General features: G+C 39.0%; 1 protein-coding gene across 4 annotated transcripts in view; it reads left to right on the top strand.

The window, feature by feature from the left end:
- Nucleotides 1-17,581, top strand: part of RGL1 (ral guanine nucleotide dissociation stimulator like 1) — a 242,911-nt gene that overhangs the window by 61,565 nt on the left and 163,765 nt on the right. Inside the window, exon 1 of one of the 4 annotated variants that reach the window (XM_025877978.2) lies at nucleotides 16,379-16,677. The exons of 2 other annotated variants lie outside the window; for them this stretch is intronic. The gene's annotated coding sequence lies outside the window, so the exon portion shown is untranslated. Of the gene's footprint in view, nucleotides 1-16,378; nucleotides 16,678-17,581 lie in introns of those variants that run through there. One more of the 4 variants, XM_025877975.2, reaches the window with a different exon arrangement.

Below are 17,581 nucleotides of genomic sequence, written 5' to 3'. Positions count from 1 at the left end.
TGATGATACCCGATTACTCTGGCAGGGGATTTCTTTCAAGCTTCTGAGACAACAGTGCAATAAATAAGCTCTGCATCCTCAGGGCAATCAGATGCTAAGCACCAAGAAGCCTATAGCACTGCATGAAGTTCATTGAGTATGGCAGGGATGTTGAGTCGAATCAGTGGAAAATCTGGCTTGTGCTTTTGCCCTTCAGCCAACTGGTGGAACAACTGGCTAGCAATTTGCTGAGATGCCACTTTTTTGGAGATGCCACCAAATCCAGGACTACCATGGTTTTCATGCTTATGAGGCAGGCCCTCAATATTTGTGGGAAACAGGACAGGTGGAATGGAATCCACAGCAATTAAGGTGGCTGAGAACATGCTTAGCTCTTTTCTCTTTAAAAAGATTTCTCCATGAATTGGTATGGATGCTGCACAGAATCTCTAACATATAACAAAGCATCTCAAAAAGTCTCTAACATGTCTAGAAAATGCATTTCACATTCTAATCAACCAGTGTTATAAAAAAAGTTTGTATATTAACCTATGTGCAGGCTGGGACTAGCTGTATAGTAGTGGCAGTGATGGTCTTGTTGAAGGAGTGTGGGCATGGAGGATTAGAAGAAGAATCTCCATCTCCAATAAAAATAAAGACAGTGTAGAATATTTTTTCTTGATTATTATGAGTCTTGAAGGAGAAGTCTGTTTTCTAGAAAGACATCTAGTGTCATAGGAGATCTTCTATTTAGGACCCTAGTATGAAAACTATCTTTACATTTCAGAGAAGTGGAAACAGCCAAAAAGAGAAGAGGCAGGGTACATGGAGAGAAGACCAGCAATGATGATGAGATATCAGAGAAATTGGGACTGATGGTCAGAAAAATTTCCCAAGAGCAAAAAACACCAGGTAGTTGAATAGTATCAGATGAAGTGTTGACAAAAACTACCAAACAGAACCCTGCATTTTGCAGAATTGAGAAGACAGAGATTAGATTTCGGGTGGGTTGAGATAGCCAGACTTTATGAGACAGAATACTAGAAGGGAGGGAGCTATGCTAAGAAAGAGCATCAGAAATCTGCACATGGGTCCCCTTGAGTCTTTGACTAATTACAAATTTGTACAAGTGTAGGGTGAAACTTCTGGCAAAGAAAAAATTTTTAGGTGTATATAAGCTGAACAATTCTAAAGGTCAAACAAGACCAAGAATAATTTAAGTTTTTACCAACATGAAAGAGAGAGAGAGAGAGATCTCATTCCACATGTAGAATATTTAATAGAGACCTTGTAAAGCTTGAACATTAGTGGGGGACTAAAATAGCCCTAGAGTAAAGAATAACCTAGATCCACACTAAAAATCTTAAAAATAAGCATGAGGAGAATCAAACTAACCCACAAGAGACTTAATTTCCTGTCAGAGCAATGTCCAACATTTTTTAAAGGAGTTAAACAAAACCTAGCACTTAATGATGCAAAATTTACAATGTTTAGCATCTAAGAAAAAATTGTAAGACATGCAAAAAAAGTAGGAAAATGTGACCCAAAGCCAGGAGAGAAAATCAGTCAATATCAACAAGCTTAGAGATGACAGGGATAATAAAACTAGCAGACAAAAACATGAAAATAGGTATTATAAATACACTCATTAGGATCAATTATTAAATTGAAAATATGGACAGGATGAGATGAGAAAAGGAAAACATACAAAGAAACTAAAGGGGACTTTTTATCTGAAATGAAAATTTTACTTGATAAAGGGATTAACAGTAGAACAGACATGACATTAAAAAAAAGATAAATGAAAGTTGATGATAAAACAATAGAACCTTTTGACAGCATAACAATAGGATCTATCCAAAATGAAGCTAACACAAAGAGACAAAAGAATTAAGAAAAATAGACCTGTGGGGAGATATCAAATTGACTAACATGTAGCTAGAATCTTTAGAAGTAGGAGAGAGAGAAAAAGAGAACAGAAATAATATCTAAAGAAATAATGACCAAAGATTTTCCAAATTTTTTGAAAAATATAAACTCAGATTGAAGGAACTCAGCAAACATACATAAGCTAAATACATACGACAAAAACCACACACCAAGAACCTCATAATCAAACCACAGAAAGCTAGTGTTTCTGAGAAAAATCTTAAAGGTAGATAGAGGGGAAAAAAGGGATGGACATATGCAGAGGAACAAAAGGTAAAAATTACAATAGACTTTTCTTCAGAAACTATGCAAGTCAGAAGATAGTAGTATATCCTTAAAGTGCTAGATAAAAGTTTGTCAACCTAGAATTCTAGACTCAGTGAAAATACCTTTAAAACATGAAGAAAAATAAAAGCTTTTTTCAGACAAAAAAAGCTATGGGAGTTTGTGGCCAGCAGACCTGCACTACAACATCTATAGTTCTTCAGGTAGAAGGAAAATGATACCTGCAGAAAATGTGGATCTACATAAAGGAATAAAGAGCTCTGAAAACATGAGGAAGAACTTTTCTCATTATTTTAAAATTTCTTAAAAGATAATTGGCTGCTTAAACCAATAATAATAATATATTGAGGAATTTACAACATAGGAAAAAACAAAATGAATGACAACAATAGCATAAAGGACAAGATAGGGAAATGGAGGTATATTATCCCAGTATTCTCACATTGTATGTGAAGCAGCATAATATTATTTTAAGATAGACAGATATAAGATAAAGATGCATATTGTAAATCCTAGATGAACCTTTAGAAATTAAGAGATATAGTTAAACAAACCAATAGTTGTGATAAAATGGAATTTAAAAAGTACTCAATCAAAAAGAAAGCAGGAAAATAGGGAGAAAAACAAAGAATAGATGAGATAAATAGCTAAACAATGGCAAGATGGTAGGTTTAAACACAACCCTGTCAATAATTTCATTAAATTTAAATGGTTTAAACTCTGCACCAAAAAGCTAGAGGTTGTTAGATTAGATTGTAAAAACCCCGATTGTATGTGGTCTGTAAAAATTTATGTCTATACGAACTGTGAGAGACTGTGGACTCTGAGAAACAAACTGAGGGTTCTAGAGGGGAGGGGGTGGGGGGATGGGCTAGCCTGGTGATGGGTATTAAGGAGGGCACATACTGCATGGAGCACTGGGTGTTATACGCAAACAATGAATCATGGAACACTACATCAAAAACTAATGATGTAATGTATGGTGACTAACGTAACAAAATAAAATCAGAAAAATTTTTCTGTCTGTATATAAAGATACAAATTAAAAGGGAGAGGTTGGGAAAAGATAAATGTGTTTTAACTAAATTAATAGAAGAGGTAGAATTCAGAATAGGAATATTACCAGGAATAAACACGGATATTACACAATGATATAGGGGTCAGTAAATCAAGAAAGCATAGCAATTCTAAATATGTATGCACCTATTAACTGACTTCAAACTGTTAGAAGCACCAACAGATTTGAAAAGAGGAAAAGAGAAATCTACAATTATAGTTGCAGTTTTCAGCACTCTTTTCAGTAATTGGTAGAACAAGCAGACAGAAAATAAATAGGGATATGGAAGATTTAAATGACATTTCAATCAGCGTGGACTAATCGACATTTATAGAACATTCCACACAGCAAGTGCAAAATACAGATGCTTTTCTAATATCTAGGGAACATCTACCAAGATAGACCACATGCTTAGTCATTAAAAAGTCTCCAGGAATTGTATTTATTTATTTATTTATTTATTTATTTATCTTTAACGATTTTATTTATTTATTTGACAGAGAGAGAGAGCGCACAAGCAGAGGGAGCAGCAGGCAGAGGGAGAGGGAGAAGCAGACTCCCCGCTGAGCAGGGAGCCTGACATGGGCGGGGGCTTGATCCCAGGACCCTGGGATCATGACCTGAACCAAAGGCAAATGCTTAACTGACTGAGCCACCCAGGTGTCCCTCTCCAGGAATTTTAAATGATTGAAATCATATGTAGTATGTTCCCTGATCACAATAAATTAAATTAGAAATAAGTAATAGAAAGATACCCCCCCAAAAATCCCAAAACATTTGGAAATTAAGCAGCATAGTTCTAAATGATGTATAGTTCAAAGAAGAAATTACACAAAAGTTGGAAATATTTTGGGTTGAATGTAAAGAAAACTCACATTACCAAAATTTGTGAAATGCAATTTAAAGGGAAATGTATAGGTTTAAAGCTTATATTACAAAAGGATAAATCTCTACATGCATCAGTCTAAGCTTCAACCTTAAGCTAGAAATACAGGAGAAAATTAAACCCCAAATCAGTAGGGAACAAATAATAAATCAATGAAGTAGAACACAGAAAGATAATAAAGAACATCAATGAAATCAAAAGCTGATTCTTTGAAAAGACCAAAATAATAAATAAACCTCTAATTGTATTAATCAAGAAACAAAAAGGATACATATATTACCAATATCAGTAATGAAAAGGGGGCTATCTCTAAGATTCTACACACATTGAAAGGGTAACCAATGGAGTGTTATAAACAACTTGATGCCAGTGAACTCTGCAACCTGTATGAAATACACAAATTCCTTGAAAGAATTTATATTCTATTCTATTTCAGAAATCAATAAATCTAAATATCAATTAAAGACATTAATTCACAATTAGAAACCTTCCCACAAAGAAATTTGTGGGCCCAGATGCCTTAACTGGTGAATTGCCTCAAACACTCAAGGAATACAGGAGCCTGGGTGGTGCAATCGGTTAAGTATCTGACTCTTGGTTGCTCTCACCCTCTTCCCTGCAGCTTATGCTCTCTCTCTCTCTCTCTCTCTCTCTCTCTCTCTAAAACAAATAAATAAATCTTTAAAAAAAAAAAACCACTCAAGGTAGAAAAACCACCAATCCTACATAAACTTGTTTTGAGAATATAGTAGGAGAAACACTTCTCATCTTATTTTATGAGGCCTGCGTTATCCTGATACCAGTGTCAGACAAAAATATTATAAGAAAACTACAGCCCAACATCCTTCATGAAAATGAATCACAAGGGGTGCCTGGGTGGCTCAGCTGGTTAAGCGCCTGCCTTCAGCTCAGGTCATGATCCCAGGGTCCTGGGATTGAGCCCCACATCAGGCTCCCTGCTCAGTGGGGAGTCTGTTTCTGTCTCTCCCTCTGCCACTTTCTGGCACACTCTCTCTCTCTCAAATAAAATCTTAAAAAAAAAAAAGAAAATGAATGAATGAATCATAAATCTTTAGCAAAATATTAGCAAACCAAAAATGAAATATATAAAAAGCATAATATATCATGATTAAATAGTGCTTGTCCCAGGAATATAAGGTTGATTAACAATAAAAAGTAATTAATGTAGTTCATCTTATTACTACAGTAGAGGAGAAAAGCTATATGATCATTTTGATTGAAGCAAGAAAAGCCTTTGAAAAAAATCAACATCCATTCATAATAATAATTTCCCATCAAACCAGGAATAGAAGGGAACCTCCACAATATGATAGAAGGCTGATGACTGCACACCTCTATGAATATACCAAAGCCACTGAATTGTGTACTTTAAATGGTTGAATTTTGTGGCATGTGAATTATATCTCAATAAAGCTGTTTAAAAAAAACTACAAACTGGGCGCCTGGGTGGCTCAGATGGTTAAGCGTCTGCCTTCGGCTCAGGTCATGATCCCAGGGTCCTGGGATTGAGTCCCGCATCGGGCTCCCTGCTCCTTGGGAGCCTGCTTCTCCCTCTGCCTCTCTCTCTCTCTCTGTCTCTCATGAATAAATAAATAAAATCTTAAAAAAAAAAGACAAAAAACTACAAACTATTACTGACATATCACTGGTGGACTTGAATGATTTTGCCCTAAGCTCAGGAACAAGACAAGGATGTTCATTCACTCTCTTCACTTCTAATCAAAATTCTACTGGACATTCTCACCAGTACAGTAAGACAAGGAAAAGAAATAAAGGGTATACAAATTAGAAAGCTACGAGTAAAATCGTCTCTATTCACAGATGACATGATCAAGCATGCTGCAAATCCTCACTATCTACAAAAAAAACCTGCTAGAACTAATAATAATTTTAGAAAGATCTCAGGATACAAAATCAATATGCAAAAATCAGTTGCATTTCTGTATGTTAGCAATAAACAAATAGAAATTGGAATAAAAAATAAGACAATATCATTTGCAATAGCATCCCCAAAACATGAAATACATGAAAGCTCTACCCTGAGAACTAGAGATATTTCTATGAGAAATTAAAGAAAACCTAGGTGAATTGATTTACTATGTTTACAGCTGAGAAGACTTAGTATTGTTATAATTTCAGTTCTCTCCAAATTGATTTCTAGATTCAATGAAATCCCAATAAAGTCAGTATTGCTATTGAATCAGTATTATTAAAATGTTACTTCTCTCAAGTTGAGTTATAGATTCAATGAGATCTCAATAAAAATTCTAGCAAGCTTTCCTGTAGAAATTTCCAAGCTCGTTCTAGAACTTGTTTGAAAATTTAAATGTCTAGAATAACCAAAACAGTTTTGCAAAAGAATAAAGTTAGAGGATTTACACTTACTGATTTTGACACTTACTACAAAGCTGCAGTTAATCAAGATGGTGTGCTATTGGTATAAATTCAGGTACATAGATCAATGAAACACAACAGAGAGTTCAAAAATAAACCCATGTATGTATGTATGGTCAACTGATTTTCAACAAAGATGCCAAGGTAATTCAATACAGAAAGGATTACTTTTTCAACAAACGGTCTGAAGCCAACTTATTATCAATATAAAAAATATGAACCTCAACTCTTTATCACACACAAAGATTAACTTGAACTGGATCATAATCCTAAATGTAAATGCCAAAACTGTAAAACTTCTAGAAGAAACTTTGTAACCTTTGTGTAGGCAAAGATTTCTTAGGACACAAAAAGTTTAAACATAAAACGTTTGAATTGGGCTACATCAAAATTGAAAATTTCTGCTGCTCATAAGACAGGGTAAGAAAATGTGAAAGCAAACTTCAGACTGGGGGGAAATATTATCAATATATATATCTGACAAAGGACTGCTTTCCAGAATATATAAAGAACTCTTAAAATTTGCGAATAGAATCAATAAAAAGTCTCTAAAAATGGACAAATTTGAATAAACTCTTTACCAAAGGAGATATACAGGCAGCCAGTACATCCATGAAAAGATGCTCAATATCACTTATCATTAGGGAAGGAACATTAAAATCACAAATGTGATTTTACTGTATGTCCATTAGGACATTAAAGTGGGATCACCTGGGTGGTGCAATCAGTTGAGCGTGTGACTCTTAGTTCCAGCTCAGGTTGTGATCTCAGGATTGTAGGATTGAGCCCCTTGTTAGGCTCTGTGCTCAGTGCGGAGTCTGCTTAAGACTCTCTCTGCCCCTCCCCACTGAGCTCTCTCTCTCTCTCTCTCTCTCTCAAAAAAGAAAAAAAGAACATTAGAGTGAAGAAAATTAAAATGACTGACAATGCCAATTGTTGGTGAGGTTATGATGCAAGTGGAACTCTCATACACTGCTGATGGGAATATAAAATTTTATAACCACTTTGGAAAAGAATTTTAACAATTTCTCATAAAGTTAAACACATACTTACCCCATGATCAAACAATTCCACACTTAGGTATTTAAGAGACATGAAGGCATATGACCACAAAAAGATTGTACACAAATGTTCCTCGACTTTTATCTAAGGTAACCCAAACTGGAAACAAAACACATGTCCACCGACAGGTAAAGGTATAAATAAAATATTGAACAGTATATTATTCAGCAGTATAAGTGAAGGAACTACTTAGACCGCAACAATGTGGATCAGTCTCAAAATAGGTATGGTAAGGGAAAGAAGTCAGTTAAAAAGGTGTAGATATTGTATGATATTCAATGACATGAAACTCCAAAAGAAAAATGTACCATGTATTTACAGAAAGCGGATCTGTGGTTGCCTGGGTACAGTGATGGGGTGAGATCAGCTTGGGAAAGGCCTAAAGGAATGACCTTTTGTGGTGAGGGAAATGTTCTATATTTTTGATTTTGGAATAATGGGGTATATACATTTGTCAAAAGTCATAGAATACATCTTTAACATGAGACATGTAAATTATACCTCATTAAAACTGTTCTTGTGTGTAGTGGTTGCTCTGTTTTTGAGGACAAGTTCTTGTAGGGAAACTTTATAATGGTGTTGACAATTTCATCATTGTATAAAGCCTTTTTCTGTATTGAGTACTGTGTCAGACATTCCTGTGACTTTTGCATTTATATAAGCTGTGATGGGGCATAGTGGATTGAGGGGGGAAAAATAAGGATTGAGGAGGGACCTAAGATTTGTAAGTTGATTTATTCAACAAATATTTATTGAGCCCCTCATATGGGCCAGCATGTACTAGGTACTCAACATATGAAGGGGAGTACAAATAGTCCTTGACCTCTAAGAGCTCAGTCTCCTAGGGTACAAACTAAAATACAGTATTGTATGCTGTGATAAAACTATGAACAACTTACACAGGGAGAGTCATTAACTCTCCCCAGTGGGTTTGGGGGTGATATTTACATTTGCTTTAAATTTAATGCCTAGTAGTTAAAATCGGGTACCTTAGAACAAGAGTGATAGAGATTGGAATCATGGCTCTGCTACTTACTCTCTATATCAAAACAGCGTGCCATGAATAATGTATCACAGTGTCAGGCATGTGTATGCCGAACAATTAAAAACATTATATTAGGAGGATATAGATTCAGCTGCTGTAACGAAGACAAAGAGAAGGGGACGGGGGTGGGGTGGGGTGGGGTAGGGGCGTGGAATATTCTGAGTGGAAGTTACCACATAACAAAGGTATGAAAGGGCCCTATTTGGAGAACAGTGATATGAGAGAGTAGGGAACTGGGGTTGGGCCAAGGTGAAGATAGGACTTGAAGGTCAGGGTACAGCCATATGACAGACTGGAACAGGAGCCTTGAACTCTCTCCTATTGGTGCATTCCTATTGCAAGTTCCTAAGTAGGGCAATTTTCTAAAAAAGAGTTTTAGGAAAACTACTCTGGTGACAGTATGGAGAATGACCAGGAAGAGTCAAGGTGCAGAGAGTCTAGTAACTTGGCTCTTTGACTGGTTCAACCCGGAGATAATGGAAGTATACGTCAAGGAGGGTGGCTGGCATATAGAGGAGGCTGTAGCCTGAGATGCCTCAAAGAAGTAGTCAGTAGGATTTGGTGACCCCTTGGATATGGAGCATTTGAGGATGACTCTGGGATTGCTAGCTCAGGTATTTGGGTGGATGGTATTGCCATTGGTAGAGATAGGCGCTTCATGAGGAAGAGAAAGTTTCGGTAGTGAGTTAAGAGGTATGGAAGTGGATGCTTTATTTGTGGAAGGCAGTAATTTTGAAGGTGTTTTGGTGGAGTAGTCTACTCAGTACAATATTTTTGAGCATCCTTCAGGAGATAGACCATTACTTAAAAATTGCATACATGCACTATTATTCTAACATTTAGAAATATTATAAAACATATACAAAATGGAAAAAAGAGATGAGATGGGGTAAACATATAAATCAAAGTCGTTATTTTTCCCTGCACGTGAGTACATGGTCCTGGGTAATAGGTGGGGTGGGTGTGTTCAGCCCGCTTTGGACGCCCTGGGACCTGCCCGCAGCTCTGTGGAGGAGAGACACGTGGAGTTTTCTCCCCTGGGGGGAGTCTCACTGACCTGTCTTTCCTTTCTTTCTGCATCGTTTTTGTTTTTTGTTTTTGTTTTTTGTTTTGTTTTGTTTTGTTTTGGTTTTTGGTTTTTTTGGAACAGGTATACAGGTCATTACCCACTGGGAGCAACACTTGCGAAAGTTTCTTTTTTCTTTTTTTTTTTTAAGATTTTATTTATTTATTTGACAGAGAGAGACACAGCAAGAGAGGGAACACAAGCGGGGGCGGGGGGGAGAGGGAGAAGCAGGCTTCCCGCGGAGCAGGGAGCCCGATGCGGGGCTCGATCCCAGGAGCTTGGGATCATGATCCGAGCCGAAGGCAGACGCTTAACGACTGAGCCACCCAGGCGAAGCTTTCTTAACATCCATGGTGCATAGATAGCCCTTGAAGGTCATTGTAATTCAAATGAAGCAAGATTTTAACCGTTTGGCCTGTGATACAAAGTAACTTCCCCCTTACACACTGGCTAAGACCAAGAGACAGGGGCTCTCCACTGGAAGTCCCAAGCTGGACCCAGAGGAAAGTGTGCCCATGGTCTGGCCCAGCAAAGAGGATCGTGAAGAAGTTTATTGACTTCACTACCACTCCCCAAGATAAAGGTGGAGAAACGGAGAGTGTGTTAGATTGGCTCAGTGGCTCAGACTAAAACATCGGGGACTCTTATATTTAAAGTGGATGTCCCTGCGAATGTGCTGCTTGAGTGTATGCAAAGTCCTGCCTTTCTATTTCAATTTCCTTTTTGGTTACGTGAGACCAGCTATGACAGCCCGTTATTCATGGAAGGCTAGTGTTGCCAGCTTCTAACTTGGAGAATACAGCACTTATTCTTGACGAATTGGTCCAGTAGGAACTGGAGTAAAATCTAAACAACTCTGGAGGTCTATGGCAGGGAGACAGAAGGAGAGAGCGAGCTAATCAACCTTCACCCAGGCAGCCTGTTGACAGATTTCTAGGTCGACTTAATCAATGCACTTAGTTCTCAACGAAGACCTGAAAATTATTTGGACTGATTTCACCATACTTCATTCTTCTTGTGATGTTATAGCTATAAAGTAACTAGCTTGAGATTCCTTTTTAGGGCACACAAAAGAATAAAAGAAGAAAACCCCATATTTTCTTGTGGTCCAGACTGCAGTGCAGAAATGGACTGAGCATATAGAAATTGAGATTCTGAGCCAGCTTAAGCTTCACTAGCTTGTATATCACTTTTCAGTCTACAATAAAGTTAACAATTAAAATCTCTCTGGTATCCAGAATCAATGTCAACTGCAATCAAATTGGGGCAATGAACCCAAGAACTGCATTCACTTGAGCTGTAAATCATAAACCCATCACCCTCCGGAGCAGAAGCAAAAGTGAAGAAGTCAGTGAGTACTGTAATAGGTTCCATATGTTGTTTTAAAGAGAGTCTTAAAAAAAAAAAAAAAAACCAACAACAACTTGGACTACAGATCACCATACTTTTGTAGCAAAAATTTACGTATGTGAATGAGAAGTGAAAGAAATGACAAAGTCAGTTTTTTGCTTCTGTTTTCTGCCACTTTTAAAAATAGGGAAATAGTTGTTTAAGTCTGGAAGGGCAGGGCTGGGGAGCATGTTCGGCCCCCGAGAAAGTGGAAGAGGCGGCAGAGGGGACTCGAAAGGAGGGAGGAAGAAGCTGACTCTCAGCTTTGGCAGATAAGGAAGCATAGATAAGGAAACAAATTCTAATAACCCTCTTGGCTTTTCCCCTGCAACCTGAGGGCAAGAGCTAGTGTTTCTCTTTAAGCATTAAAGTTACAAAGCTAAAAGTTAATGTGGCCGCAATTCTGTGAAATTTGGGAAACGCCATGACAGAATGGAAAGGGCAGCTGTGTTCGGAGTCAGACAGATCTGTTTTCAAATTTGCATTCTGCTGTGTGATACTGGGCAGTTCGCTTAACTCTGCGGAGCTTCAGTGTCTTCTAATGGGGAATTAATAGTTGGCACACAGAGCTCTCACTGTAATGCACTTGCGCATATCTAACACTTATCCTATCATTTGGAGATATATCTGTGAAATGTATCCTATCCTTTTGAGATCTTTCTTTTTCTCTTCCTGTGATTACGGACCTCCGCAGTGATTTGGATTCAGAACTGCAAGCATGTAGGCCGGTAAAAGGAGTTCCTAGGTTTATTGATCTTTGGTGTCCCTGCCTCATATACACCTGGCCCAATGATTCGGCTCTAGCCAAGTAAAATGCTGCGGACTTCCCTTCCCTCCTGCGCATAGCGCGGTGCTGAGTGGGGTCGAAGCAACCTGACCATCATATTCCCTGAAGTTGCCACTTGCTGTGGTAAGTCACATGGGCCCATCAACCCCTCAGCTAGGAAATCGGGGATGCTGAGTGGTATATTTGCACAATTGCTATCATGCTAAGAGGTCTGAATCCAAGACACCATCTCATTCAGTTTCTACTTTGGTTTATTGGAAATAGCAAGGTCAAGCTGTGGTCAATGCAAACACCAGGGGAAGTGGAAAGTCCTATGAAAGTTTAAGAAGGGAAAAATAGAAGAGAAAAGAAACTACAACCCATTTGGAATGGAACAGTGACACAGAAGGAAATGACCCTATTTCTCCTCAGACAGATTCCGTGGTGGATTCAGTGCCTCTGAAACTAGAACCATACCGAACAGAGTTCTCAAGCCCCACATTCCATCCAACCCTCATTTACTGCTCTCAAAATGGAGACATTTCACAAATTTGGCTCTGAAAGACCGTATGTGTCCGTAAAAGGGCAGATAAAATGGGCCAATCAGACCACGACCACATCTGTCAAAGCTCTAACCCTTCCTTGGCCTTAGTGAAAATGTAACCTCGGACCAAACGCAGAAACCCGGCAGAGGTACGCAAGGCATTTAGTGCAGCCTTTGAAAAGTCGGTGACGGATGGCTGGTGCTGTTCTGAAGGCCTGATGAGAAATCCAGGCTTGGCTCTGCTGGGAATGGTTGCAATTTTAAAGAAAAAGTAGGCTCAACTTCAGTAACTATTTAATCTATCCCAGCAAGGCCTTCCCCATAAGCTGAGTTGAAAACACTCCTGACTCTTGCCATGCAAAGCAGTTTTCAGACAGGTTTTGGAAATTTGTTTGGGATTTGGGAATAGAATTTGGTTTTAGGTTTGTCTCATTTAGGCTTCAGATCTTTTGGTTCACTCCAAAATAATGTGAGGGTTTTATCCTTAGTGACTATGGAGGGTAAATTCTATAGCAGCTTCGAAACCAATACACATACCCACAAATGTAGGACCATTCATCTATGGCACATGGGTACAGAGCTTGACATGAGACAAAACAAACATGGAAGAAACAGAGAAGTTGAGCGTCCTCACTGAGTTCACTAAAAGACTGAAAACAGTTGAACATATTGAATAAAAATATTTGAAAATAATGATTGTGCATCTTTTCCAGTGTACATGAAACATGACCAACATCACTGCCTTTCCTGATAAAAATGTCATTATGCCACAGCAAGCTCAAGCCTTTGGGAGGGTTTCTTGGAATTCCAGAAGATAATGGCTCAGACTTTTTGTTGCGTTCCCTCAGGACACGCCGATCACCAGGGGACAAGCCCACTAGATCTGTGCAAGAGTCAAGAGTCAGGAAGCAGCATCTCTAGGGGTTTCTCCTCCATTTCATTGTCTCTTTAATGTTTCTGGGTCCATTTGGGTCATTGAGTTTTTGATCCCATATGGGATAAGTTTACCATGTTATATTGTGGGTACAGACCAAAAAAGCTGAGAAGAAAGTGAACAATGTGAGCCAATGGGAGAAGTCTCCCTAACACAATGCACAGAGATCCCTCCCTCCCCCATGCTGGATGAATATTGGACCCGTTCCTTCGGCCTTAGCCTCACTTACAGGCATTTATGCTTTTAGAGGTCAAGATCAGGGAAGAAACAACATAGTTAGATGAAAATGAAGGTGCTGCCCTCATTATAAAGCTTCCTATACCTAGTTAGCCTAGCAAATTGGTGTCTGGGTATTTAGCAGTACCAACGAGATTTAATCATTACTATATGAAACTAATCAGAGTCATTCATGTGGGGCAAGATGTTATCTGATCTAATGAAAGAAGAGTTGTAATTAAGAATATATGGGGGGGGAAGAATATATTGTATTTGGAAAAGTCATGGTGTCCTTGCTGCTTAGAGACTAAGAAAGAGAATAAGGATTGGCCTAGTGCCAGGTCACTGTCCATGCTTCTCCCAGAAGTGTTTTCTTAAGAGATCCCCGCCCCCCCCCCCAGGACCTGCTGTTATCCTATAGCCTAGTAAAGTGACTGTAATTAAGTAGATTAGACTTCTGTTTTTAGTCAAGTAAAAGATTGAGAACAGACTGCTCTTTAACCCGAGATGTGGAAAGGCCAGTCTCCTTGGAAGTTAGTTAAAATGATCTTGTGCATTAACTGATAAACTCGACAGACTTCCTTCCCTCAATGTAATATTTTCAGCTTTTGGCATTGCTCTTATGAGAAGCCCACCTCCGAATCCTTTCAAGAGCTCAGATTCCTGTGAATTCAGATTTTTCGCCATTGACATGTTGCTATTTTGTAAGTGGAACACAGGCGATTACGGTGCGGCAGCATGTGTCTCAGTAAAGACCCAGCTCTGGGGTCCGGAGGGCTCGACAGAAACTCTAGGCTTGTTCCTTCATCTCTTTTAATCTGAGCTTTTCCTCGGCTGCTGAGAGGATGCACTGATGCTCGTGATGGGCAAGTCCAGCGCCTGGCACTGTGAATGCTACCTTGCCACGGCATTGCTGTGGTTATTGTTGGTACCTAAAGAATGACTCGGACCTGAGTCAGCTTGACTTCCTTCAACTTGAAGATAAAGATTAGCCTGTGATTATTGAACTGTGTGATGCTCCCCTGATGGTTTTTGCATTTTGCCCTCATTCAGCCAGTTAAAGCTGGAGTCCACAGAATTGTGAAACATTTGAGCCTGGGACGGTCATGTGATTTACGGTTTCATCTCCTCCTTAGCTTTTCAAGCAACAGAATTGCTGAGCTTTTTATTGTAATAAAAATGCAGACTATAAAAAAAAATTCAGTCCCTTAGAATTCTTTCTGTCTCTCTTAACAACGCTGAAGGATTCTTCCTGATCTCGGGCTCTATTCTGTTTAGGTATCCTCCCTTTCCCTCCCCCACGTCTGCTTTTGCAGATCTGTTTCCAGACTGCCCACTCTGATCGGGGGACCAGGAGGGGAGCCCAGCTGTTTTCCTTGTGTTGGCTTTCTGTGCTGAGCAGGAATTGCTGAGCAAAGAGCAACATTTCTCCAGGGAGGTTCACAAGGGTAGTACAAACTCAGTCTGGGTTTTTCTTTTTTTGAGTTATTATTAAAAACTTCTGCCAAGTACTATCATTGGGGGGGGGGTGGGCGGGGGGTTGGTAGCGCATAAAGTCTGCAGTGCAGATGGACCAGCCTTTAAAAACTATCAACTCGAATGAAGCAGGAATGTCTTGTATTCCTTCCATGTTCTACATTTAACTGGAGACAGTTGCTCTCAGAGAAAGTCATTCTGATTCCATAGCCTCTATTGTGCAACCTTGCTTGCTCCGTGGTCAGTAAGACGGGACATAATTAAAATTCCTTTGAAAATGGTTGCCCAATGATTGACATTTGTTCCAAAATACATCATAATAGTAAATGCTTAAACTGTTATTCCAGTGAAGTATTTTTTTTTTTTTTAGTGGAAGGAAAATAAAATCATTTTTTTTAAAGGGTGATTGAGCTTTTTAAAATATTGAAGGAATAGGATACGTTTGGGTTCAGTCTCTCAAAGACCTGGCAGTCCAGCGGGGGAGGCCAGAGTAAATCGAAAGGAGCAAAAGAAACCAATATGCAGACTCTAAGTAAATTGCCTTATAGAGACTAGAATGCTGGTGGGTTTCCAAAGAGGAGGAGAAAATGACGATCTGTTTCCCTCCTAATATGTTGACATCAACTGTCACTTCAAACACAACCGACTTTTCGGTATTGCTCTGAAGCAATCTGACATGCTTGCTTTTCCAGGAGGAAAGCTGCTCAGCGCTAGAAATCTATGCCACGACTCCCTGGAGTTCTTCCTGTCTGGTGTCTGTCCGTGCTCCAGTCTCCATTTCTGCGCAGAAATCTTAGATTCTGGACAGCTGCTTCTGTCTCTGTTTTCAGAAGGAAGAGATCACTATGATGCTCCCCAAAACTGGGAAGGCTGTATCTTCAGACCTCCTTGGATGCCCCAGTTTATGAATACTACAGTAGCAATCATGATTAGAGATGTCTACCCCCGAACCAGGATTTGGATGCTAAGGATCATTGAGCTCATCCAAACACCAGCCTTACAAAGCCTCTGCAGATTTACACATTAGAGAATTTTGAATTGTTCCTGAAGAGTCACAACTCAGGTGTTCAATCCATGAATGCCAAGGGGCTATCATAATTTCCTACTGTTTGACTTTTGAGTCGTGAATGCATGCATCATTTGGGAATAAGTACAATATGTGAGGGACCCATAGAGATCACAGCTTTTTACTGTTGTGTTTGGTAATATAAATCCCTCAGTTCTACTAGAAAAATACTTCAGTGCGCATTAGTTTTGCTTTCTATGTTTGGCGGGGAGAGGTGAGTACTTTATTTTATTATATCTGTAAGGGGGCTTAGCGGTGTTATGGTCTATTTATTCATATTAAAGATGAGGAACCTGAGGCTGAGAACAGTGAAATGGTTTGCCCAAGTGTTACATAGAGAACTTACTGCAGTCTTATGATTTGAACCCAGGTCTTCTGACTGGTATTCCAGTGCTCTCTGTACCATGCCATTCTCAACCCTGTGAATAAAACTAAAATGCAAAGACTGTTCTTGATACATAGACGTTCGGGTGAAAGAGTTGAAGATAACCAGAGGCAAGGAAGCCTGTCTCATCTGCACAGAAGCTGAGCTCGTTAGGAAGCAGAATGAGGATGAGAAAAGGTAAGAGGAAAGAAATGGCAGAAACACTAGTAATCGTGGGAAAAGACCGGAACAGGGCAAATACCAGACATTTTCAAGATGAGAAGAAATCTGAGTTGAGGTAAAAAATAAAAAGTTTTTTTTTTTTTTTTAGGCAGAATCAAGAGTGTATATGTAAGGGAATCAAATAGAAATGCTGTATTATCAGTGCATACGATGGAATCTGTAGGGTCAGAAGAGAAGCATGGCTTTACTAGACAAAGGCTAGAAATACCAAACCATCCCAGTAAGGTTCTGAATATTAAATAGGTTCTGAATATTTCCTTATGAAAAAATGGAAAGGGGAGAGGGAGGGAAAAAAGATAATGATACAGAGGGATGTCTTATATATTATTTACTAAGATAGAAGGGAAAGTCAAATTCAATAAAGTGAAGATTGACTTATCAAACCAAGGCCAACATGGGGATTAATAAAATAAATACAGATTTCAGTGAAATTGTGCCCTAGCACTTATTTTTAAAGCCATGCTTCAAAAAGGTTGCATTCATGAGAATTATAGATAATTTTTATCAAATCACAGGAACAGACACTAGTAATGTCAAATGTTTATGTTCTTAGATTATCACTTAATACTTATGTTTTTAAGATTAGCCCCTGGGTCGCCTTGGTGGCTGAGTCGGTTAAGCCTCCGACTCTTGATTTAGGCTCATGCGGCATCAGGCTCCTCGGCTGGGCGTGGAGCCTGCTTAGGATTCTCTCTCTCCCTCTCCCTCTGTCCCCCCCCCACTGGCCCACTCTTGTGCTCTCTCTCTCCCTCTTAAAAAGAAGAAGAAGAAGAAGGAGAAGAAGGAGAAGAAGGAGAAGAAGGAGAAGAAGAAAGAAGAAGAAGAAGAAGAAGAAGAAGAAGAAGAAGAAGAAGAAGAA

This window comes from Callorhinus ursinus, unplaced genomic scaffold, assembly GCF_003265705.2.
Source record: "Callorhinus ursinus isolate GAN/ISIS: 27379988/994484 unplaced genomic scaffold, GSC_fseal_2.0 scaffold13, whole genome shotgun sequence".
Taxonomy (NCBI): domain Eukaryota; kingdom Metazoa; phylum Chordata; class Mammalia; order Carnivora; family Otariidae; genus Callorhinus; species Callorhinus ursinus.
The sequence above is the reverse complement of the archived record's forward strand: the minus strand, read 5'-3'. Positions and strand labels throughout refer to the sequence as shown.